General features: G+C 36.8%; 1 protein-coding gene across 2 annotated transcripts in view; it reads left to right on the top strand.

The window, feature by feature from the left end:
• Positions 1-25513, top strand: part of LOC129767465 (uncharacterized) — a 155116-nt gene that overhangs the window by 3858 nt on the left and 125745 nt on the right. Inside the window, exon 2 of one of the 2 annotated variants that reach the window (XM_055768406.1) lies at positions 7623-7742. The exons of the other annotated variant lie outside the window; for it this stretch is intronic. The gene's annotated coding sequence lies outside the window, so the exon portion shown is untranslated. The remainder of the gene's footprint in view (positions 1-7622; positions 7743-25513) is intronic. 2 annotated transcript variants of the gene reach the window in all.

Raw genomic sequence — 25513 nt, 5'->3', positions numbered from 1 at the left:
AAACTTCATTTTAATTTGTTTCTATTTTCTATTTTACGTATATAGTCTTATTAAATGTACTGATTTGTTTATAATTCTCAGACTTTCTTCAACATAGTCCGGGAAACGTATTATTTTCTTCCGAATTCAAATTACACTATGTACAAACCATATCAAAAAATCCCTTGCGAATCTACTCTCGGGTATTTTTATTAAAAACTGACGAAAGCTGGCTGAGCTGTTGGAGTTTTGAAAACATCGGTCAATGAAGTCAAACACTTCGTTTAAAAACTGTTATTGGCATTTATCGAAAGAGGCGAATAACGAAACAATACAGAAGGTATACTACAAAACGGTATGGATATCATCGCGCTGTTCATGTTATAAAAATGTTATACTGCATTATATAGTTTTGGATCAAATTGCCGCCCAAACACATATACTTTAGCCAGTGCCCAATTTCTGATTCTGTTCACTTACTGATCCGCAGATTCATAATCCCAACATTAGTTTACTATACGCGTTGACGGTATTAAGCTTTGTGTTCCGTTTTTGGGAAATGAAAATGACAATGGATTGGTGGATTGAACACATTTTGAAAATTAAAATTAACAATTGAAATTTAATCAAAATTACCTTCGAGTCTGCTAATCTAATAGAGAGTATTTTGCCTCAAAACCCGAAATATCAACATTGTACATTCGTGATCGCGGATGTATGAAATATTTTCTCGTCTGAGCAACAATTATGTACTTCCGCTTTTACAGGATGGGTAGTGCCTGGCGACTACAATGATCTTAGTCAAAACAAGACACCCCAAGTATAATCGTGAACGATGATTTCATCAACCTATAATGCTCAATACTCAAATCATGCTGAATATTGTTCTAAAAAATCGTGCCAATACTAAGGAAGAACTAAAAAGCATCATTTTTAAAAACATACTTTTATTCGTTCTGTTCCGGAATATTTTCAGCATCCTTCACGAGACTTCACAATTCCATCCACTCTGAACTTCTTTGTCTTTTCGTTAAAAAAGTGAGCTTTTTATGCTATGCAGTGAGCCGAAGTTCTTAGAGGAATTTGTAGTGATTATCTGAAGATGCAATATCTCGTGAATATGGCGGATGGAGTAGCACATCCTAGTTCAACACCCGAACTCCAAAAAAATCTACTAACTTGTCAAAAAGACATTAGGTATTGTCCTGGAGGAGCACGAAACCTATCATATTGGCTAATTATGGCCTTCAACTCCCCTTAGAAGCGTTATGGATCGCTGATTTATATTAATACGTTCATCTGCGAGCAGTACTTGCGGAATTCATCGACTGTTTGCTTTGAGCTTGGTAGAAGCTCATTATACAGTTTTTTCTTTCCCATCTCACCAGACCCAGACCATGGAATTTCCTTCAATTGAAAACCTGCTTCGGGGTGCTATTCACTTGCCCAATATATTTTAAGCTCCAAATTGTTGTAATTGATTTGCCATTCACAATTCACTACAAATAACAATTACTATTCTCGAATCCGATTGGAATGCAAAAGTCGATCTCGTTCGAAGTGTGTAATTTTAAATCCGATCGGGTTCTGAAATATGGGTGAATGTGTAAAACATACATTTTACCATTTATCTTACCCATGCTTCACCAGATCTTGATTTCATTGTCATCGGTAACAGTACGAAGTTTCAAGACAACCCAATTAATGCATATTACAAAAATTACCAGATATCAATAAAGAATCACTTTAAGAAACACATCTCCAGAGATACGGCCCGTGCGTCCATTAAGGAGTTTGTTGTTCATTTTCCATTTTCGTAAAACCTTGGGAATTCTCGAAAAACAGAAACGGAGCAGTTTTCAATAGCGGAAGCTGAATCTAAACTCGCATCTAAGTTGTGATTTTTAATATTACAAAAAATTCAACCCTCTTTGTGTCTTTGGGTATCTCCATTCTGGCGGAATTGAATGCTCTCGGTTTACGCGCTTTTTTTCAGTATATACAATTTCAGGGAAGAAGTTCAACCATATGAAAAAATATGACTGTTTGACCGGGTAACGTACTTAGACAACTCAATTTTCTTATTGATACTCAGGTGAGTACTCAGGGTGAGTGAAAAGTTTAAAAATTCTGGTAAACACAGAGTAGAACTCATTCAACTTTGGTTTTAAACGTGAATGTTTTACAAAAAAAAAATTGTTAACGTGTCCACGTGGACATTATCTAAACACCCTCCCCACTCAACGCGGACAAGCGTCGACAATTTCGTACCCCCTATCCCCCTAAAGTTGCCCACGTGGTATGTGGACAGCCCCTTACTAGACCGATTTAGATGATCGATATATCAAGTTAAAGCCAATGAGCTGACTCCTTTATGAAAATATTACATTCGCGAAGAAAACGAATTTTGTTTTCGTGTTTATTGATTGTATTTGTTTTTTTTTCATTTATATTATATTTTTTTTATATTTTATATTTTTTCCTTGAAAGCTGAGGCTTTTTACACAACATATCCAAAAATCTAAGATGTATTATTTTTCGTTTTTATTATGGTTTTTCAAAGTTAACACGTTGACTGCCACGTCAGTCACCGGTGACTGACAGTATAACATATGATAAGAAAGGTAACTAATACAAGCATGTAAGCTTATAAGCATTCCCTTTCGAACAAAAATACACTTCGCTACGATAAGAAACGATGGCCCTATTACGTTTGAAAACTTCCATTGAGTCGCTATAAAACCGTGGCACTCAACGTGTTAGCATGTTTTTAGTCTTCGTTCAATATTTCTATGCGACTCTACTGTTTCTATGCAACTAGAATCCAATTTATCCGCTAGTGTGGTATATTTTTTTTAAAGAAAACTAGCTAATGATCTTTCATTTGGTATGCCAATCATCTAAATCGGTACAATAGTTCAAAATTTATGAATTTTTGGAAAGAAGTCATTTTTGGGATAAAAGTGAAAAAATAACCGAAACCATGAAAACTATAAAAAACAAATACAATCAATAATAACGGAAAAAAACTTAATTTTTTTGCAACTGTAGCATTTTTCCCAAAAAATCGAGATAATTGGCTTTAATTTGATATGTCGATCAGTAGAATCGGTTTAATAGTTCAAAAGATACCAAAAAAAAAAATAGAAGGGTCTAATTGTTTGCGATAAATAACAAATCTTCCACTTTTCACGAAAATCTCAGAATCACTATAGCGGAGACTGGAAAGAATGTTTCTCGTTTCTTGTATTTTTTTCAGAATATCTATGAGCAAAATTCTGAATGTGCACAATCCTGTTATTAATTTTAAACATGCCGATCCTTCTTCCTTCATGATTTTTTCATTATGAAAAGCTTTCTATAGGTATGGAATGGTCGAAACGTTGTGGAGAAGGGCTAATCTCAATCTGGAATGTGAATGATTTTTTTCATCAAATATGAACGTCTATCACCTCCTGAGAGAATCAGGATAATTTTTTTTTTCATGTGAGAAAGGTGTTTTCTGACTTTAAGGGGATAAATCAAAAATCAAATTCCTCTTTTATATTCAAAGAACGAAAAATACATGCAACTTTAAAAAATTTTTTTTGACTCGGGTACAGGATTCGATTAAATCAAAAACTGTATATAATCGAGTCCGCGCTGTATTATATATACTTCACCGAAGGATTGGGACATTTTCTGGAAATTCGATGTGGGTGATGGAAGTGAAATGTATTTTATTTGAATCTAATTCAATAGGAATCCCTAAAATGAGATTTCGTGTCATAACCAGAATTCGTCTTAGGAAAATTGTTTTTGTTCGGGTTCGGGTTCGGGTTATTTTGTATCTTTCTTTTTGGAAATTATTCTGCTGTTTTTGTAATGACTAAAAATATTGAATGCCGTTTAAAGCATAATAATTCATAATTCATAACGAAACAAGTGAGTGGGACATGCCGTTCGGAAATCCGGAATATCTCAGTTGCCCCTCGATAATATTCATGTAACTATTTTAAATTTGCAGTTGGCTAATGCGAGAAGAATTCATATCAAATAACATTAATAATATCTGGCGAAGTTGCAGGAACCTCAAAAATTGCATATCATTCTATATAATAGTTCTTTATTTGCCTACCTGTATGTTGTCTAACAGATAATATAATTAGATAATATAATGTTAAAAGTTGTTTCAAACCTTTCGGTATCTCAGTCAATACAACGTTAACCTTCTACCACCCAAGTTTTTTATTTATCTAAAAAACCTATTCCACTTTTATCTCGAATTTACGACTTTCAACATAAAATACTCCTAGCAGAAAGCTGCCAGCATAGAAACAATGTGTATGTGTGATAGATGGAAATATTCTAAAGACGTTCTAGTGGGGGCGAACATTGTAAATAATGTTTGAATAATTTGAAAAGAGAATCCGCGAAGCCCGTCTAAAGGCGGGCTTTGGCTGTAAAGGGTTAAAGTAGGTCATTCCATGCCAAACCGATATAGTGTTTCTCAGATTTTCATGAAAAGTGGTAGTTTTGTTCCTTTTTGTAGCATATTGAACTCGTATTTTTTATTTTTTTCATTAGGGTACTCATTTCCAATTAGGGTGGTCCGAAAAATTCACTTTATCCCCTTTTTTCTCCAAAAATGGCCTCTTTTTTGGAAAAGTATTGCACTTGCGAAAAAAATGGACTTTGTTTTCGTAATGATTGATTGTATTTGTTATTTTTATAGTTTACATGGTCTCGGAACGAAGGGGTAGGGATGTGTTCCTTTTCTTTTTTAAGTTATTATTTTCCAAAGTTAACCGATAGTCTGAAAAATCATTTTTTCACTTTTTTCAAAAATGATTTTTTCAAAAATTCATAACATTTGAACTACTGAACCGATTCAGATAATCGGTATATGAAATTGAAGGCAGTGAGCCAGTCTTCTTTAAAAAAATAACCCACTCTTATAATTCAAATTGGATTCTAGTCATATAGGAATGATGAGCGAATACAGAAAACATGTTAACTTTGAAAAATCATAACTCAAAAACGAAAACGAACACGACTCTTGTTTTCGGACATGTTATGTAAAAAATACTCAACTTTCAAGAAAAAATATAAAGAATATATAGTGCGCTTGGTCCCGAGACCATGTAAACTATAAAAAACAAACACCATCAATAATTACAAAAACAAAATTCATTTTTTTTGCAATTTTAGAATTTTTTCAAGACCTTATTGGTCTAATTGACTTATTTACTTTAATTTAATATGTTGATCATCAAAATCGGTCCAGTAGTTCCAAAGTTATAAATTGTTGAAAAATGGCATTTTTGGAAAAAAAAAAAGTGAAAACAAATCTGAGAACCACTATATCTGTTGGTCATGGATGGCTGTATTAGATCGTTTTGCCATTTAATTTTTTTGGTTTAATTTTTAGTGGTCTAATTGCAAAATTTAATTCGCTGGTGGTTATATTTCGGTTTTTGAGTTGATAGAAAGCGATATTAGATATGTATGGGAAAGTAAATTCGTTCGAAAGTGGTAAATTGAAATCATTGAAATAAATGCACTGCTGGGGATGAAATGGACAGTCACGTCCATAATCACATCCAATGCATGATGGAAAGTGAAGGGAAGAATAATCAACTCTTTTTTATATTGCTTTCTCTTTTTGTTCTATTTCAGTTACTGATTTCACAAAGTATTCATATTTTCATATTGGTGAGTTTACCACCTCAAACTTTGTTAAATTGTAAGGGACTTCCAATATAAATGAAGGTGTTAAGTTGTTTCTAGATATTAATGTTTTTAATATTAAATTTAATTCTCGAGAAAGATTTTTTTAACAGTACATTTAAAAAGATGTTTTTCCTAAATGTTTCATTTAATATTTTCTAACAACTTTATCAAACATCATATTTTAATAGAACATCTTGATTTTGAGTTAGGATTTTTTGAAAAAAAAAGTCAGTCGTAAAAAAAATTGTCGTAATTGAAATTGGTCATATGATAATGAAAATAGTGATTTTTGGTAGCTACCATCATTTGCACTAAGTTTCTATAAAATCGAAGAGGGTCGTTTCAAAATTTACCGTTTTCGGCTGATTTTCGGGTGGAATTGCTCCACACTATTGTGTCTATCTGTTTCACACCAGCTCATCGTTCAGTAACTAAAGATTTGTTTTACTGTCACAAAATAACACATGCAAATTGGAGTCTCACATTCGTAAATATCCGTTACCGGCTCATGCCTCTAGTTACCCAAATGCTTGAGCGCTTGAGTATTACGGCAACACCTTATTTGCGGTAAATGTTCCAATAAAATAAAACTAAATTGTTTCGATACCGCCTCCCCCTTTTCTTCGGGGCTGCCGGGGGCCTTTCACTGTGACAATCGATGTGATTGTTTGTATGTGTGTACAAACGACGCGTGTCTTTCGCCGCATTATTCAGTTGCTGTGTGTACACATAAGCGAGGAAGTCGATAGAAAGATCCGCAGCCATGGCGGTATGCCATCCGTCAACTGTCAGTCAGCGTTGATAGAACAGGGGTGTCATACAGAACCTCAAGTGAGTCCGAAATGAATAATTCATTAGGGATGGAGACGCACGGTCATCTTGAGCTTTCCGAAGAATTTTCTCGGGTTCTGTGTAGGTCAAATACATTTATCTTAATTGATTGCTTCGCGTAAGACCAAGCAGTGTGACGAATCATGCTACTATTACTATAAAAATGCAATCGAAAGCAAATAGTAAACGATTGATAACGTGTAGGGAATTTGAGACACGCACAAGTCAAGTCACAAACGGCAGGGTCGATGTCGCTACTGGGTTTTCATTTTAAACAGTTTTTTTTTCGATTTGTTCAGCAGCTTTTTATCGTCAACTGAAGGCGACGGTATGCTTCGTCATAGGCACGACAGTAATCGATGATCTACCTTCTAACGTAGTGCTAGGGTTCGCCCCTTAGTCAAGCTCAATGTCACGGTCAGTGCGTTACAGCTTTATTGTGATAAATAGCTTACAGATGAGGCTACTGCAAAATAGTAGAGGAATTGATCATTTTCAAGGCGTACTTTATATGGAATTCTTTCAGTAACCCATTTAGGTTATATAAACTCAATCACAGTTTGACATCTTCAAGCTGGAGCTTCGCGGCTCTTAGTCCTAACAGATCTACGTGTCCCTTCGCGATCGTGATACACAACCAGACCCCACCAAAGTGATTGGAGTGTGGCCACATGTGAGTGACTTGTGCACTGATCGCCGACCTGATGGCCGGCGTGCGTGTGGAATGCTAATGCAGTCCGAAAACTCCGTCGGCATTTGTCGATATGTTCGTAAACGAAATACACGACAAAATAGTACACACAATTCCGATGAGTGTCCCTACCAGCGGCGTTGAAGAGAGTGGCGCTGTTTACGTGATCTGCAAGTCGCGCCAATGGATGCACCTTTCAGCGACGAATTGTTTCAGTTCCAACTGCTTTGGTCCTGATGATGTGCTCGCGAGGGGCATCGAGGAAAAACATATCGTTGTCCCCTGGCTTTGTTGGCCTTTACATTATGAGTCAAGCGAAGAGTGTGTGAGCGCGCGCGCGTGAAGATAAGCATAATACTGCGAATTGTTGTTGGAAGACAACGAGGTGCAATATATTTTTCTTCTCCAGTTCCCGTGATAGTCAATCAACAGCAGAAATCCGTCGCTGCAACCGGTGAAGCAGTGGCAGAAGGAATAACATTGAAAAAACAGTGCGCGAAAGAAAGAAAAATCACTTAATTTGTCCGGGGTAAGTAATTGGTGTTGATAGTTGGCTTTTCATTAAAATGACACACTTTATGTGTGTGTGCGGTGGGTACCACGGAGGGCCCATAGTTTATGGGACTTCCTCGTGCTTCATAGCAGCACCCTTCAACGCGGCCTGTTGGTTTTATTGCGTTCAATCCGAATTCGCATGCTAATTAACGGTTTTGAAGAAGACTTCGCACACGAGAGGCGGTCGGTGTCAAGGTTCGGCATTTTCAATGTCGAAATTTTGCCACGCTTATAAGTTTTGGAAACAGCTATTGCAACAAAAAACGTATAGACATTGCATGAAAGCCTTCAATAACATGGATTGTATGATTTCTTGCTGTGGTGGCTGAGAGCAGACATACGACCACAAAGAGTTAAATAAAAAAAGTTGAGTTGTCAAATTAAAGGTTATTATTACACAATCAAGTAAAAATGTAAAAAACGATTTGTTTTCGATGGGAACTTGTACATTCCTTTGAATTTCAACTGTCGGCAACACGAATTACCTTGCCTTTCTATTTTAAGTACTGTTTAGCAATTTCCCAATATTTATCGATTGGACGAAATAGGGGCAATTTAATGGGCCTCTAATGACCTCGATTTTTTACGAAACCCATCCCGTTATCACGTACCACTAATGCGATGCCTTTCTAGCCCAATATCCACAGTGTCCTTGTGAGCTTTGGCGTATGGTAAAATGCGCTCAGGCGCTCCTCATTGTAAAGCTTCGATTTTCGAAACATATTTGTAATGAAAGCATTGCTTTTTTGTTAAGGTTTCCAATAGTTGCGATTCGACACGGATTTACTGAGCGGCACGGTTGTTTTTCAATTACCATTGGATATCATTAGCCACAAACTCACATTCTAACGATTTTTGTTCGGAAAAACCTACATACTGTTCTACGTCGTTAGTTATTATACACCCAAAATTTATTTCTAGCATATGTTTTTTACATTAACACAAGGTTTACGGACGTTTCTTGTATACCTATATCTACGAACAAGCGTCATTTTGACGCAACACACATATAACAACACTCAGAAAGCAATTCAATTAGATACTATAAATAAAAAATGAAAATAGGTAAAAATGAGGTTCACAATAATATTACTAATTCAAAAAATATTCTATTACATCATTTTTCAATACTCGAACTATTCAACTGGAAACTTTGAAAATCTCTTCGCAGTCGGACATCAATTGACATTCTTCGTTTCATTCCTTCTATTGTTGCATTTTGGCAACAGTTGTTTATCGTTTGTTTCATTTGGAATAACGATATCGGATAATGGAAATAGCGGATCGAAGTGTTGGCACATTCCTATATATTATTCATATATTATTCGTGTTTGTATGTCTTCTCAAAATGTTGTGTGCATATCCGTAGAGATAGCTATATAACACAGAGGATTTCGATATTTCAACACATTTGAAGAAATTAGATTGCAATATGTATTTAACTCGATCAATTCCCAAAAGTCATTACACGAGATGAATACAAATGCAAACGGTTTTTGTAATTTTCCTTTTAAAAATCGAAATGCGTCAAAATGCGTTATACTGGTGCAGCTCTTGTATAATACATATATTATAGCAATACAAGAGCAGTATGATCGAGCGGAACAAGAGACACATTGCAAATAAGCATGCATTAGACGTTTTCGCATATTTTGCCACATAGAAGGCCTAAACTAAAAAGGATATAGGTTCACGTTTATGCTCTCCTTTTCAATATTAGAAAACACTTTCCAACTTTATTCCATAATGTGATGTAATAATATTACGCATTTATGCAACATCAGCAGTAACTATGTGGATAATGTGGTCGTGCAAAAAAAAAAGCATTGCATTCCGGCCGGCCTCGGTTAGATCCCCGCTTTACATCGGTTGGACTTTTTTTTTTAGTACAATCCCAAGCTGACGCTCGGTCTGAGAGGAATAGATGTCTGCTCCTATACATACAAACACTTTTGAAAAAGGTGCTTTTATTTGTTCATTTTATCCTTTAGCACAAGAAAAAGCTTTTTTTCGTTGAAGATGATATGAGGGGCTTAGAATGAAAGGGGTGTAAGTGAATTGATCGATTTCGCTTCATCTACTTTCTCTTTGGTTAATAACTCAACTGCAAAAACGTTCCAACTTGAGTTTGTTGTAGAATCCGATAGATGAGGTTCTGACCTATTTTCCACACTGTCAAATACAGCTGGAAATGAGTTTGCAGCTAAGTTATGGCTAAAAGAGAGAGTCGATGTAGAGAAATCGATGATGTCACTTACACCCCTTTCATTTTGAGTCCCTCATTTGTTTTCTGGCAACGCTAGTTTGGGTGTAGCATTGTGCTTTTACGATAATCGGAGTTGTATGTAAAACTAAATAATCTGTACCCTAAATAATGCAGCGATAAGCAGCAATGGGAGCGCAAATGAATCATATGAATTACTGGATAAGACTGACCACCTATCGGATCTGAATGTGCGTGTGCAGGACTTGTTGAAAACACAATAAAAAGTTGAGGGTTGTGTTCGAGACATACCGCATAGGATTACGTTGCATGCAGATTTCGAATATCTTTGAAGATGATACAGCCGTCTACTTGCTGTTACTTACCATATTTCAACCTGGCGGAGAATATAACTATAGAGGTTTTATGCTCGGAGAGTTCATTCGTTTCTAGACTTTCACCTTCTCGTGGCGAGCTTTGCAATATTCTCAAACTCAGGAGGTCCAGGAGCACGCTTGCATTACTAGTGACGATTTGTTACGGTACTTGATTTTTCAGTCCGTGTTAGGGAAATGTATGAGAAATTTAAAATTCCCATTCCCAGCTCATGTTAGGGTTCGAGCGATAGGGAAGTGTGGGAATGTACTGATGTTAGTTGATGTTCCATACGCTACAAATGAGGATTTGGATGTAATTTCATCGGAGAGTTGTATTCGCTCTTGGTTATGATGCATAGAGCATACAATAGATATTTGCCAAACGTTTGGCTAGGGGACATATTTCTGTTACTGTAAGTGTACAGTAAAATGTTCTCTGGTTAATGCCCTTTAAGGCTTTCGTCCCGCATGCCTCCATATGCTGTAAGTCAACATGGGCTATCACTTCACTTTTTCCGTACATCCGAACAAAAATCAAATCATATTGTTTTGGTGTCTCATTCAACATGCATTCCTCGTATAGTATTCGATGATGAATTTTTTCTCCGATGTTTCGATTCATCCATTTCCTGTGTGTGTTTCTGTGGGTTGTGTACACCCAGAATTAATTTTCAGCACATGTTTTGACATCCCGATTTATTACATTCAAGGAGCCTAAAAACAGGAAATGTGCTACTCTCAAATACTGGTATAGTATTTGTATAATATATATAATATAACAATATAAGATCAATACAAGCGTGCGAAACAAGATACACATTGCAAATAAGCACACATTAAAGCTTTAAGCATACTTTGCTACATACATGGTTCAGACCGCGAAGGATATAGATTCATATAGATTTATGTTCGATCCTAGATGACATCGTTTGGACTATTTGTTTTGGGTACAATTCCAAGCTGACGTTCAGTTTAAGAGAACGAGATGTCTGCTCCCATACATACATATTTCAACTTTTTGAAAAGGGTGCTCTCATTTGTTCAGTTCACCGTTGAGCACACGAAAAGCATTTTTGTGCCGAAGATGAAATGTTTTCTGCCAACGTTAGTTTGGTTGTAGCGTGAAATATTCTCAATCACGTTCCAATATAACCTGCTGTTGAAGGGTTTTCTACAGCATGTAGGATGATTTATTATAGTACTACATCGCTTTTAATTGCATATACTTTTTACGGCGCACGATCCATATTTGTACGAACGGTATGGATGACATTGTGCAGCCACACCAACCTCGGGCGCCCATCTTAGGGTCTATCTTCCACATCAGCTGTTTTTTTTGTACGATTGTAATACGGTTGAACACGAATCGTTCATTGATGGAAATCGGTTCGAGTTGCTCGTAGATCAGTTCGCAGTCTTCCTGCACTTGAATAACGCGACCCGTACCACACGCTTCTCGTACAGACCGAACTTCATCGTTGCTAGGCAACCGAACAGATACTGATGGGACCGCGATATTTGGTTAGAGTGATGAAGGGACATCATCATACACAACTGTAGTTTTAACTTTTTTTCGCTTCAAATTTTTGTGTGCTGGCAGCGCTCACGATTTCACTGATAGAATTAACGGCTTTACTACACCTAAAATAAATAAATAGCTCGTTTTTTACATACTGGTACGGAATTTACTCAAGCGTGAGACGAGTATACCATAACAATATAAGACTAATATTAGAGAGCGAAATAAAAGACACATCCCATTGAGCATGCATAGAAGGTTTAACGTTAAACCGAGTTGTTTACGCTCTCCGTTTTACTTTCAGAAACACTTCATATAATTCCAGCTTGGTATCGTTTGGGATTTTGACGTAGAACTACGTCTTTCATTAAGGGTGCCAAATCAGAAAACAGGTCACGTTTTTATGAAATAAAGTTAACGTTAACAACTATTTTTGCCGCGAACGGATTCTGACGATTTACATACCAAACGAATCGGAAATTCTCTAAGATTTGTTTTTTATGCTATATATCACAATCTCCTAGTGTGTAAACTGTTTAAATTGATGAAAATTGGAAGCATTTCTATTTTCCCATACATTTGTTCTGCTCATTTGTGAGTTATCCTACCCATGCCGTTAATAACGAGCAACTTATCGGCGATCAATGGAGGAGAATGATTTAAAGTCTCCGTGAACAAATAAAAAAAGACGGAGAAAAATGAAAGGGAATATTTGCCTAGAGCATAAATATTGTATCTCGTTGAGGGAAACTTTCAGTATCGTTCTAGATACGAAGCAATGAACATCGCTTGTTCTTCCTTGTTTTGCGTCACCACATGCCTTCGTTTCGGATTGAGCTGTGGACGCGACCAAATTACTTACTCGCTGATGTCTCTGGCATTGCAATCTTTACATAAAATCGACGCCATTCCATTAAGGTTCTGAACTACACAATTGGGTGGAGAACCATCAAACTAGGCTATCATCGGCTCACCAAGAAAATAATTGTTCAGGAATTTTGTGTGTGATTTGGTTTCGCATGACAATAGCAAAACTATCCCCACCAAGGATGACAGCTAAGCTAATCGAGACCGGAAATATTAATAGAAAGGGCTTCTGTTGAGATGCGCGCAAGGCGGAGATAAGTGTTTGTGTATATTTAAAAACTTCAAGTCATCGATATATGGCTTTGTGTGCGTACGTGCGTGCTTCATAACCTGTATGTACAAATAGCACACTCCACTTCGACAATATTAAATAACATGTAGCATGATACTTGCAAGTTTTGCCATTGTTGTTTTTTCCATTCGGTGCCAAAGAAAGACTGATATAGTTATGAGGTGTGGAATGATGGTGCTGGTGCAACAAGTATATGATTGCCTGTATTCGAGTGTATGTCAAATGCGAAAAAGGCTACCGGAATTGGCGATCTAACGTACAAATCTACACCTAGACGGCGCTGTGGTGAAAGTGATGATGGTTTTAAATTTTGCCATGTGAGCTTATGGAAGGTTTGTAGTTCTTTCCACAAATTACAATGTTATAACCATAAAAGAATATTTGATTGCGATGAGTAATTTAATTTTTTTAGTAAGAAATTTAATTCTGCGCAATTTTATATATAACATGTTATTTATTTCACTCTTTCAGTAGTGAAAACTATAAAAATGTTGACAATGGTTGAATTGAAGAAGGAAATTCGAGAGCACAATCAAACATAAGTAGAAAAAATGCACGATTCCTGAAAGCCCGGAAGTAAAATATACTCGATTTGTTTTTGAGTTTTAGGTTACATTAGCATCATTTTCTTAGTTCAAAAACAAAATCCAGATGTCTCACCGATCGTTTACGTTTTGCGTTAGATCGCCAATAGCGTTCGAGGTAAATTTTCAATGCATTGACATGAAACAAAGTGCTTCATGCGATCAGCTTGTGTATTGTTCTGCGAAGGCAAGAATGCTGATTCTACAATAAAACACCATTTCAGGGCGACCAAACCATTCCACTAAACAGTTATTTCTTAAAATTTCGCAGCATTCTAAAATAATATCCGAAGTAAGTAGCAAACGACTTGAGCAAAATAACAGCGTAGTTCTACGTCAACAATGTGGTTGTGTCTTGGACACAACCTCCTATAATTTTTTTTGGTATAATTTCAAGCTGACATTCAGTCTGAGAGACTGAGAGGCCTGCTTCATACATACGATTTTTTTTAGCACTCCTAGAAACAGGTGCTTTTATGTGTGCATTTGACCCTTTAACACAAGAAAAAACATCTTTACTGCAAAGATGATGTCTTTTTTTGTCAAAGCTAGTTTGAGTGTACTGAAAAAACAAATCTAAAGATAAGGACCTAGTTGTAGTTGAAAAGGCTCATCCTGAAACGAAACAGGATGAAGTTGGCGAAAAAGAAGCTGATGTTAGGGAAAGTGAAGCGGGAAATGGAGAAGATATTAGAAAAGCAAATAACGGAAATGTACCTTGTGGAAGAATAGACATTTAGTCAAAAATGATATACAGATTAATAATAGAAGATGAAGAAGGATAAAAAAATGTAAAATTACAGAATGTAGAACAGAATTTGAGACGGGCAAGAAGATACATCGCTAGAATTGAAAGTTGAAAAACTAAGCAGTTAAACTGTGTCAGGAGTTTATGAGAAGGAAAGTTCGAAACGTTGAGCAGAGGGACGTGATTTAAAGGCCTCCAAAAGAAACTCCAATTAGAACAGAGTAAAAACTGAAGAATAAGGACTACTGATTCCAAAGCAATTAAATATACACCAATAGACACATACTCAAGCGGGGATAATATTTCGACTATAATATAGGTTGAGTCATTCAATATCCGGACGCAAAAAAACGGAGCTCAGGACCATGTCATTGAAATACAAATGTTGAGCATTCAAAATAGTGATCATTTATTGCACTTTAAATGAAAAATCAAAAAATCATTATAATTGGGTTTTGATGGAATCTCGAACTTGTCATTGAATACATCTCGTCATATTTTTGACACTCCGTTGGCTAACCGGAGTGGCCATTTTGTTCTCCTCATCTCTGTCGCATCATGAATCATCTTTCCACTCTTCTGCAACTTCTGTTTGCCCAACATTTCTCAATCGGGCGGAATTAAGTGCAGTTGGGTGGATTGATGTCCTTTCCGAAGAAATTCACCTCGTTGTCTCGGTACCACTGTAGTATGTCTCCACTGTAGTGGCAGCTTGCCAAATAAGGCAAAAACTTTACAGGTTCACTGTGAGTTTCAGTGAACGGAAGAATACGTTTTTCCAGACACTCCGGCTTGTACATTTTGGAATACATATTCTTGTGTGTCTCGAAAGCCTGGGTTCTTTGTCCGCACCTGTATACCTTGCCAGATAAACCTTTCTTGCGAATTTACCGGCAAAAACCGGCAAGTTTGAACTTGCTCGGACATCACCTCGACCAATGGCTTCATAGAACTTCTGTCCGCGAAGCTGCCCATAAAGTTTCTTCACGTACGTTTCGTTGTCCATGAGGATGCATCCTTACGGTGCTTTGGCTGGCATTGATTTCCTCGGCGATATCATAATCCGACAGCTCTGGGTTTGCTCTAATCGCTCTCAACACCTTCAAATTCCGATCCTTAGTTCCCCTGCGATGCCTATCCGATCGATAGTATGTTTAAGGATACTGTATACAAAACGTTCATCCGTTCATCCGACTAGTACGAGTGCTGCAGTAAAATAAATAGTGCGTTCAGATATTAAACGACACGAAGCTTACGTTCTGAACAAACTGATCGTGACTTGATCAGTGTCAGGCAACAACTGAGATCTCACGGTAATCTCACCATTAACGTTTGAGCGTGAAAACGCACAGTTTACCCGCTTGGTTTTTCGCAATGACAAACCGCAGCGGGGGTCCATAATGGGATGTGAGTGGGCGAAACCACACATAGCGGGGCGGCTATAGTGCGGTTCCAAAGCCGCTGTGTGGGTTTTCAGTTGAAGTCCCGTTGCGTGGCTAGCCATCGCTGCCCTAGTATATATTTTATTTATTTTTTTCATATATATATTTATAATATATTTTCAGATGGCGGAACGTCGGATATTGATTTTCCACAATTATATCCGCAAAAGTATTGTGGATATTTGAGCCATAATATTTTTGCGGTGGAAGTGCAATGGTTTGCAGAGCATTTGCGATACTCGGGTGCCTTGAGATCCTCAATTTGACAGCGGAAGGCCATGGGAATCATGACTTAACAAATTTATAGAAATAATCGACACTGTTTATTGTTAATGTTGCAATTCTAGAAACTTGCAACTCAGTTGAAAACGAGTTTGTGGAAGCCACATAGAATCACATCCTGAAATAATTTTCCCTAATTTATCCTTTTATATTTATCCTGAATAGATATGTTTGTTGAAACCTTTCTTGAATTTATTTCTTTAAATTGTTTTATCTTTGATGCATGTTTGAACGATGAGCTACGAGCATGCTGTTAAAAAACATGAAAATTACCTTACATGTAGGTGGAGCACGACTTGGCAAAAAACGGTGCGGTCGGAATAGGAGAACTGCAGAAGATTGAGAACTGGATCGGGTTCTTTGGCGAAAAATTGTGAAGAAGATCTAATCTCTCAATGGGATGTTGTATCATTATAAATACAAAAAAGTAGGGGGTCATTGGATCACCTCTCAAAACATTTTCGCATTACTATCCAAACATTAATCATTTTGGATTTAGATCCAGTTCATCATAGGCTCTACAGTTGCTTGAATCTTTCTAATATGCTAATTCCATCGGTTTTTTCATCTCACCTGGAAGCAAAGTTCCTTCATGTTTGTAACTTGATACGAGAATGATTGATATCAACATTCCCGTTCTGAACTTGATTTTTTTTTTGCCAACAGCTACCCTTGTCTCTGATACCCGGAGTAGCAAGAAAATGAAGACACCATAGAAAACCGATATCGACACTATCAGTCAAGCTGACACATTGTGGTTTTTTTTCTCCGCACAGCTGGAGATCATCAGCATTCGAGCGCTGGCAGTATCCATCATATTTTTGGGGCCTTTTTCTGAATCGATGAAAAAAAAAAGTCGAAAATTGATTGATAACATCATATTTGCTAATTGATTTATGTTAGTTTTGGAATTATAAGTGACATACAATCAAAAATTCAAATTTTGGCATTCTTTTCTTCGGCTGTCCTCGGCTGTGGAAATCCTCCTTCCTCTCAGCAGTTATTTTGATTGATAAATATAACCGAACGAGTATTCTAACACATTCTCTCCCGGTGTCTCCAAGCCAAGCCTCTTGTTTTGCGCATCGGAGCATTCTGGAATACACCCGTAAGAGCAGGATGCCCGATAATGAATATAGAAAAAAATCGTGTTTGGTGTCAACCTGCCAGGCAACCAGTTTTTCGGTTTTGCAAGATTTCAAATATTTGGTTCGATAAAACCGTGCGATAATTTTGTTTTCGTTGGTCCAGCACGATAAAACCCGAGGAGATCGATAAACGGGAAAGCGAACCTGGTGGAGCGATTCGTATGGTAATGATTTTGATGGCGATGAGCGACGATCGTTCGACTGGATGAGATCATGTGAGCTGGGAGCGCAATATCTGAAATTCGGGGAGCATATGGTTTGCGAAAATCATAACGCTTTGCTACGGTTAAAACTATATGTTTATGTTGACAGGTTTTTCATAGATATTCAAATGGCTGTGATCCGTTATTTTTCGATACCGTTCCCAAAACACGCAGGCGTTTGTTTTGAGAATTTCATTGATTTTTATTATCATTTACATTAATTAACAGTCGAACACGGATTGTAATAATTTGGCTTGTACCCCAAGGTGTGGCTAAAATCATCATTGGTTCATTGTTGAAATGTCAGACAACTTTACGAGATTCCGTTCAAAAGTTTTGTTGTGTGATCTGAAGTTTTGTCGTTGCATTCAACGATTTCTTCTTCTCCAAATAATGTATTATAGATAGCTGGATGACATTTATTTTATTGATCATAAAAATATGGATTTGCGTTTGTTTGAATAAGTTATAAAAAAGATGTAGATGATACCATGAGAAAATGACTATAATGAGAGAAGATTGTTCGATATTTTATTGTTTTTTTTCGTGATCAACGATCTGAAACAAAAACTGAAACACCCAGTTTCATGTTTTGAAACGCTATGTTTCAGAATTAATTTTTCATTCTTTCTGCTCGAACACATAAACTTTAACCTGACAATCGTGTCTTTTTATGAATAATGAAATTTGAAATTTTGTGAAGAAAATTCGCAGATTTTTCAACGAATGAAACACAAATTTCTACATTACTCGATAATTTATCAAGAAAATGCAACCAAATTAGGCATCTGAAGGTTTTAGGGTGCAAAAAATGTTTTTACGGTAGTTAGATACTTCTCCCCCTTCTCTTAGGGTGGGCTGTCATACAAATAAAGCACAAATTTCTGCATAACTCGAAAACTAATCAAGCAAATGGAGCCATATTTGGCATGTGAAGATTTAAGGGGGCACGAATCGTTTCTATGGTGAAAAGACACTCCTCCCCCTCTCTAAGGGGAGAAGAGGGGAGAGGTTCATCTTTATTATATGAGGGGCTTAGAATGCAAGGGGTGTAAGTGATTTGATCGATTTCTCTTCATCAACTTTTTCTTTCGTGAATAACTCAGCGCACAAAAACGTTCCAATTTGATTTTGCTATAGAAACCGATAATTCAGGTTCTGACCTATCGTCCACATTGTCAAATAAGCTGGGAATGTGTTTGCAGTTAAGTTATGATCAAAAGAGAAAGTCGATAAAGAGAAATCGATCAAGTCACTTACACCCCTTGCATTCTAAGCCCCTCATATCATATTTTCTGTATCAAACATTTATTCCATGTAACGGAGAAACATTATTTGCAACTGGTTGAAAAATCTTGAACGAGAATTATGTCTGAGAATTATCTGATATTATTATGATGAGTTTTGGTAGAAGTACTAGGGATTTTTTTAGTAAAGCGTAAATTCAACGGGGTCGATTAGAAGATCAATCAATGAACAGTTCTGCGATTGGACTCATGAACTTGCGCTTAGTAAGAAAACGTGAATGTTTGAAGGTATTGATAACAAAAACAAATTTTGGGCGGGACGAAGTTTGCCGGGTCAGCTAGTGTGTTATAATTTTCGCTCAAAATTCTTGATTCACTTGCGAATAACATGTTTCTCCGTTACAACATGGAATAGATATTCGATTCAGAAAAGTAAATTTTCATTCATTATTTTTATTTTCCATTTGAGAATCATTTTCGTTCCACACTAACGGAACACGAAGCTTAATTCCGCAAACACGAAATCCAATTGGACAAACAACAATGTCATTGTGGAACATATGGAATTGTTTTTTTAACCTTCTCTCAAAACCTTTAAAAGTTCCATTTTTTTACGATTAGCAACACATTTGGCCTTTCCTTTTTATTTATATACTAGCTGACTCGGCAAACGTTGTTCTCCGATATAAATTATTTCTAGTGAATATTTAGGCTGTTGAATAAACAATAACTAATGTATTGTTGTGTTTAAATGTTTTAACGATCTATAACATTAATCGATTGTGATCGATGAAGGATTGATTCCACGTGGATACCGGATATATTAGACGATGAGTGTTGACAAAATTTTAAAACAAACTCAAAAAAATATTTTTTATAGATTTTTATATATTTTATTAACGTGACTGACATGCTTGATCTCTTTAATGTTAAATGTAAAGTGAAAAAAGGAATATATTTTTATTGAAAAATGGAAAAAAATAAAGAAAATCAACATTAATTTCATTAAATTGATATCCAGTTGATGGAAAATACGCGCTGTCGTTTTTAATATGGACTGCTAAATTTATAAGTGCTGGGACCCGTTCATGCTTTTTGGGAAACACTTTGTACATTTTCCATCTGCCATATAAGGTGATAAAAGATTTAAATCACCACGTAGACAATGAACCATGTTTGTGGTAACAATATCGAACAGTCACCCATACTCCGGAATCCGATTGCTTTGAATCTCGAACGGATTTTACGATTCGCCTTTTGTATTCTGAAATCCGATCGACCTCAAATTATTCGTACTATGAAATGTGGCAATCTTGCTTTGGCGCAAAAGAAACAGATTAGCAGACACGAAAGCTGTTTTAAACTGCAAAAATTTGAATGAAGATCATTACTCGATGTTGTTTAAATACTTAGAAGACAGTCCTAACTTCACGATTCTTCTATAGGGTTTTCAATAAGAGCGCTACAAAAGTTTTTTTTAAGTAAAACAAAAATGGTTTTGATTTTCAATGAAATGCTTTATTCATGTGAAAGTACATTTGATGCCATTATGTATGGTACTCAATTTCTTTTGCATGGTCACCACGAGCACGCTTGCAGAAGTCCAGACGCTGAACCCAATTTTCGACGGTTTTCAAGAATAAATCAGTCAATACTGCTGCACGTCGTCACGTCCGATATTTCTATGAAGTTCATCAATCGTCGCTGGCACCGTGGCTTGTGGCGCCATGCTCTTGAAACCACATATTGTCCAAGTCCATATCATCCAATTCGGGCCAAAAATATTCGGTTATCATTGAGCGGTAGCGATTTCCATTCACAGTAACGTGCCGGTCTTGATCATCACGGAAGAATTACGGCTCAACGACGCCGCCGGACCACTAAACCGTATTTTTTTCTGCCTGACCATATTTGCTTGTTGACGAAGTTGCTTCAGCCAGAAATGAGCCTCATCGCCGAAGATGATTTTTCGAAGAAATTCCGGATTATTTACAAATTGTTGCTCAGCCCAATTCACGAACATACGACGCTTCGGGTGGTCAAACGGCTTCAGTTCTTGCGTCAATTTGATCTTGTAAGCATGTAGGCCAAGATCTTTTCGCAAAATTCGCCACAACGACGTCACAGAGATGCCCAACGCTTGAGAAAGACGTGTGAGAGACTGATTTGGGTCTTCCTCAATTGATGCGCTAGCGGCAGCAATATTCTCGACACTCCGGGCACTTCTTTCTCTCACAGTCACGGGAATATTTTGTACTGTGGATTCAAAATTTTCCACTAGACACTCAATTGTTGAGCTGGCAGGACGATTATGACGACCATAAATTGGACGTAATGTTTAAGAGTGCTATTGACTCCAAAATTCGGTAGTAAATTTTAATAATCTTGACTCTTTGTTGGATCGTATATCTTGCCATTATGAAATGGCAAACCTTACTGAAGAGAAATGTCTAGAGAGCGGGAAAAATATGGCGTCGTTTGCTGTCCCTATCGGTTTACTTTTGTAGCATCTTTATTGAATACCCTTCATAAGTGGAAATACACTACCAAAAGAGCCCCAATTCGCATGTGTTATGAATTTGCTCATGTTACGCTCGCGTATAATAAAAATTTTACTTCATATGCAAATACACCTTCTATATATATTTATACTTGCAATTGAGCATCAGAACACATTGTTCATACATTTTACTACAGTATTGACATGTAATTTTTTTCAAATGTATTCTAAGACCCGTGTCAGATAAGCGCCACACAGTCTAATAAGTGAATTGATCTATTTACGTACCAAAACAAAAACAAACGATGTGTTTTGCTCTTCTCTCACAAACATTATTAATCTATGAAAACACGTTGTTTTACCTATACTACTACAATGATTTCGTTCCACCTTCACCTTAATAGGATCGTTTTCGAGTGCATACAGGTGAGCAAACCCATGCCTAATACCAATCAATACATCAGACACTTCATTAAGCCTAGGGTATACACGCGGTAACCTGGATCCACAAAAAGTTCTGCACAACACAGAAAATCTCATCATAATCATCTTTTGAAAAGCTGGATTAAAAATTGGATTGCGTTTGAACTATCGCATGCTTCATAGCAGTTTCCTTCTTAAGCCTATTAAAATGATTTGATTTTACTTGAAAAATGTTCAATTTCAAGTTTCTATATGCATGTTGACTCACACTGCAAACTATCGAGACGTATGCTTTGAAGAATTGACTAATTCTGGATGACGATGAAAAAAAAATGCAAAAAAAAAATTCAATGGAATAAATTTTCTCTGAATTCTACGTTTATTCTACAAGAATTCTTCGACGCCCTTATCAGTTGATTTGCAGCAGCCATGGCTTGAAAAAGTTAAGAAACTAGGCTCGATGCTCTGTACTGCTCAGGAGCGAAAAAGGTGAACATCGCGAAGCACTTCGTGTCCGCTCGATATAACCGATCCTTATGCACAAAGGCGTGAGCATCGAACAGACTCCTGGTTCCGGCCACCCGACGGTGTTGCGCGACCCTAAAGTGAAGCAGAAGCCATAGAGGAAGACCGAGAGCAAGTTGGCTTTATCGTTCCGCAAGAGACAAACGATTACGTCAAATTTATCTCCCTCACCAAGTTCCCGAAGAAGATTCATCTGTCCAAGCCGCTGTTCTTCCCATTCGGGACCTTCGGCGAACGGAGAGGTATGCAGTACGAAATTCCTGTCGGAAACTGTCGCCTTCATCGAGAAGTATCACGCGAAGAAAGATGTGGTCTTTTGACCGAAACCGGCCTTGGCCTATTATGCCAGAAGATCAGTGGAGAAGATGAACCGGCTGTAAACGTTGTACTGAAGACCGCTGATCCTCTCAATGTCACCCGTCACCCCTACGAACGATAGAAAAATTTTGAGCGATCATAAAAGGATGGATCTTCTCCAATAATTTCGTGACCAACATTGAAGAGCCGGCTGATCGCCAAGGCCACAAAAGAGCTAAAGAACAAGTCAACATCCATCATCTCAGTGGTCATTACAAAGGTTCCGGCTAACTGTCGTGAGGTAGCCAACAAGGCGTAGAAACATTTTTGTAAAAGACTCAATGAACGTTGGATTTGAAGAGAATTTGTTTCGTTGAATTACCTTTTGTAATTTTTTGAATCATCGCCCTCCGAAATAAGTCCATTTTTCAAGCATACTTTAATGTACATTTTCATCGTGATGAAAACATCGGTTGCTCCCACTTAAATCAAATAAACTGTGCTGCGTTTTTCTTCCTTTTAAAACTTGATTTGTAATTTAGCTTGGTAGTGTATAATTCTGTGGAATGGGTAAATGATTCCGAAATAAATCATGATATAGGTTACACGGTCAGTAGTTCGAATATTAATTAACCCGTCATTGAACCGTTAAGTCGTATCGTCGTGACACCTACTCATAGATCGTGACCGAAATAACCTCTCTGCTGAGTATCCAATAAATTATCAACTAACCTTAAACGGTTTTTTTTTCTCTCATGTGTCCCCACATGCTGTATGTCTTCTCATCCAAGATGATCCCGTTTTGTCAAAGTCACGCCTCAATAGACATTTTTGAACCGTTTGTCATAAAATCAACAACAGTTGGATGTCTGTTTAGAAGTCCGGAGAAAATAAAAAAAAATGTGACGCGCAGGCAGTGGTGCGTTATCGGGATTCCGATCCACGCAGCAATTGTTTCGCCCCCACGACGAGTCTCTTCATGAAACGAAAGCGAGTTAGATGATTCCGGTGGAACGAGGTGGAGAAGCGAAATGCTAATGCAATGAATGTCGATACGTAAATCAAACAAACGAGAAACGTGCCTCAATGCAATGTGCATTCATAAATGAATTCATTGTGACGAGTATGGGTGTATTTCACTTTTCTTTCTCCAGACGTTAACCTGGCGCGAGTTTATGTATTCTTGAGACATTTATTTGTCCCCAAATGGTGTACATATGTTTGTATCAATGTCGTTGCTCAATTTACCGGTACGAAAGGTATGAACACAATTTAACTTCCGATTGAGTTATGGTTACCCAAACGCCCTAAGCTATTGACTGCATTTATTTTGCAGTAAAACCTCATCACCAGGTCGTAAATTGGCAGCTCGTTTGAGCCAATTACTCACAATTTGCATTAATATAGTATCTAATACCATTAATATGACGCCCTCGCGCAGAGAGAATCGATAGATGATGTCTATGTGTTGTCCTGAGTGGTCTCGCCACGAATTCATGCGAAACTGTTGCAGAAATAAAGCAAACGCCACCCAGCTGATGCTGTCGACTGGAGTTCGTCAGAGTAAATGCTAACGTATTGGCTCTTGGGGAAAGATTTATTCAAATTTGTTAATTTAATGGGCATATTAAGTGGTCGTGCACGCGAAGCGGATGATTGGTTAATATATGTGTGTCTTGATCTTCCTCGGAGATCAGGGAGCAGAGATTTTAGATATAGAGAAGTCTAGTTATTCTAGACAATAGGTTCACAATATTTAAACGATTTCGGATGATGTGGATTTGCAGTCTTTCAAATAATGACACCTGTGTTTGTCTTAGTGGGAATGAGATTCAGCGATTTTCATTGAGATAATTGTAAGAAGAAAATTTGTAGCAAACTTAATTTTTTCATCGCATGTTACATAGAAACAACAACAATGTCTTTAGCGGATTTAAAGTCAAACTAAGCATAATTATTATAATACACTTAAAAGTTGTGATGCGACAATAAGAACTTGGTAAACTTCCTCTTACATTGAAGGTAAAGTACTAATAAAATTTTCGTAGAAAGTAAACCGAAGCCGGGTTGCTAGAAGAATATAGCAGTAATAAAAATATATCGATAAACTTTGAAGTACGAAACGGATCCGTTGCTTATTAACTAATTTACAATCCGATTGCTAAATGTTGAGTCGATAATGATTGCGACACTTTTGATATGATTTTGAATATGAGCAAAATAGGATTGGATGATTTTTTTTTAAAAAGATCGATCTTGACGAATTGATTTTCTAAACGGCGTAGGGATCGATTCATTGATTAAATCGGTACAAAAGAATCGATCTTTCAAAAATCGAATGCATTCTTTCCAATATTTCATATAAGCATCGTCTTTTCTTCAAACATGGAAAAAAAATTAATGATTCTATTTAAAAATCAAAAGCTTTTTTTTGCTTTTCAATAAAAAATTAGATCTCCGAAAAAAGCGTTTTCCAGCGCGTTCATCTTGTACCATCATAGAATCATTAAATTAAATAAATTAATTGCAAAAGCATTTTTAGAAACTCAATAACAAGCTGTCACTAGTACTGATCCAGTATTTGTACGGAATCAAATCGAAGAATGATCAAACTGACTTTGTTAGCAAGCCTAATGAAATGCTTCAAAGCGGTCAAACGTTGCCATTATATTCATAAAATTTGTCAGGCGATCTTTGGTGAGATTAATACCGATGTATATTGAAAAACCATTTTACAAAAAGTTTGCCTTAGATAAAAAAAATCGAAAGAAAAAAAAAGAAAAAAATGATCTTCTAAATATTGATCCAATATCGCCCAATCCTAGACCAAACAAACACACCAGTTTCACATAGATTCATCATAACTAATTTGACAACCTCGAAAGCGATCCAAACGTTGACATTATGCTTATAAAATTTGTCAGGATTCTAAGATCGAACAAATCGAAGGAAACGTTTTTTCGGATACAAAGAATCGATCCAAAAAATCAGAAATCGAAATGGAAAAAATCGATCTCCTGAAAATTGACCCAAGATCGCCCAATCCTAGAGCCTAAACGGTACAGGTTCATTTAGTTCTATGGTGGAA

This window comes from Toxorhynchites rutilus, chromosome 1, assembly GCF_029784135.1.
Source record: "Toxorhynchites rutilus septentrionalis strain SRP chromosome 1, ASM2978413v1, whole genome shotgun sequence".
Taxonomy (NCBI): domain Eukaryota; kingdom Metazoa; phylum Arthropoda; class Insecta; order Diptera; family Culicidae; genus Toxorhynchites; species Toxorhynchites rutilus.
Note: the sequence above shows the minus strand (reverse complement) of the source record. Positions and strands in the feature narration are given on the sequence as shown.